Source organism: Leuciscus leuciscus, assembly GCF_965113295.1.
Source record: "Leuciscus leuciscus genome assembly, chromosome: 1".
Classification (NCBI taxonomy): Eukaryota; Metazoa; Chordata; class Actinopteri; order Cypriniformes; family Leuciscidae; genus Leuciscus; species Leuciscus leuciscus.
The window spans coordinates 37,833,654-37,835,295 of NC_138725.1; the positions used below are offsets into that span (position 1 = coordinate 37,833,654).

The 1,642-nt window shown below is 38.9% G+C and overlaps 1 long non-coding RNA gene across 1 annotated transcript; it reads left to right on the forward strand.

Annotated features, from left to right (window-relative positions):
* Nucleotides 1-296: 296 nt before the first annotated feature.
* On the forward strand, nucleotides 297-1,433 carry LOC309508080. Its single transcript, XR_014209369.1, has 2 exons — nucleotides 297-515; nucleotides 1,000-1,433. It is a non-coding gene; the product is annotated as an uncharacterized lncRNA (long non-coding RNA).
* The last annotated feature ends 209 nt before the right edge of the window (nucleotides 1,434-1,642 follow it).

Below are 1,642 nucleotides of genomic sequence, written 5' to 3' on the forward strand. Positions count from 1 at the left end.
GCTGGGCATTAACAGTGGTACAGATGCAGAGTTCCCTGTGATGGTTAAACATTTTGAAGGATTAAAAGTTTTATCATCTCCAAGTCAATATAAATTTTTCTTATGCTCACTGAAATGATCAGACAATTGAAAACCCTGATGTGCTTGTGTGCAGTGAAATGCAAGATGAGGTTAGTAATTGATAAGATTAATGATGAATATTGTACATGCCGTTGCTGATGGCGGCCACAGCTGGTTGGCTGGTGACCAGAGGAGCCTGAATGTCAGTGTCAGGAGAGTTCAGTGTCACTGTTAACAGCAGGAGAAAAAAAATACATTAAAATAAATAATTAAAGCCATCCAAAAACGGCCAATTGATTCACAACCGTCTATAAAAATGAATTCCAAGTCTGTTTTCCAATTTTTTTCTGTCAAGCAGTTTTTAATGTTGTCCATGCGCAGTGCGGTTCTAGTGATCTGTTATGTATTTACAGATGTTTTTAAATATTGGCTAAAGTTATTAGAAAATGATTTCTGTGGGGTTTAAAGGTGAACTAAGTAACTTTTTTACCTTAACTGAACAGCTTCGGAGTCATTGGAATGGTTATATTACTTATTTCGGGTTGAATGGTGGTCGTTTCGCACCCCCTTGATGCCCGTGAGCGGAAAATACGCACTTGCAACTTTGAGCCGGCGGGCCGCCGGCCGCAGCGTCAGGAAGTCTCGCGTGATATCAGGTCTCGCGATGTAAACAATTGCTTTACGGCCAAAAGAAATCTGCTAAAATGCTGTCATTATTGCGCTCCCTCACGCTGTCCGAACCCGAATGAAGAAGACGTTTTAAAGAACGTCCCATCTGCTTTGATGTCGTTGATCTATAGCCTCTGGTGTCAGAGAATCAACAACGAGTTTTTACAACAGTGTTGTCAAATATCTATTCCGAAGCTGTGGGGAGAGCTCTAGAGAGAAACCTGCGAGCAAAAAGCGAGAATACAGCAAAGAAATCCCGAAGCTACTGAGTGCTGCTTTAAAAAAAGACTTTACAATGGTTTCAAGTTGCGAAAACATTTAAAAAGTGACAATTGATATGCAAACAATTTATTAATATTCAATGAGTAAAACACTTTACCCCTTAAATAATAGGCTTAATTTTTGTATACAGATAATACAAATAATGGCTAATTGACCTAGTCCAGCTCAACCTCTGTGGATCTAGTGAAGTGCTATTACACAACCAACTGGCTGCTAATGTTACTACAAGCCTGAGAAACTAATGGAAGAAAATGTTTAAATAAAACAAGAAATGCAAAGAGTACTGGTAAAAAACATTGTATTCTGGTGCTCTTTGGATACGGCCTATTTCAACCCGTTAAGAAACATATAAGGCCAAGGCACTTGAGGATAAGGAAAATGTAGAAACTCTCTATTTACTCATGGATTTATAATATAAACAATCACATTCAAACACATATTGATGCATTGCGGCTAATAAGCTTCATCAGGGTGTGTAAAACAGACACGCTCAGAGTCCTCTTAGGGTGTGTTCACACTTTGGTTGGCTTGGTTTATTTGGTCCAGACCAAAAAAAATTACATTTAGTCCTGGTCAGCTTGGCGTTCACATTGGCATTTTAACACCGAACCCAAAGATACTGATCCTAAAG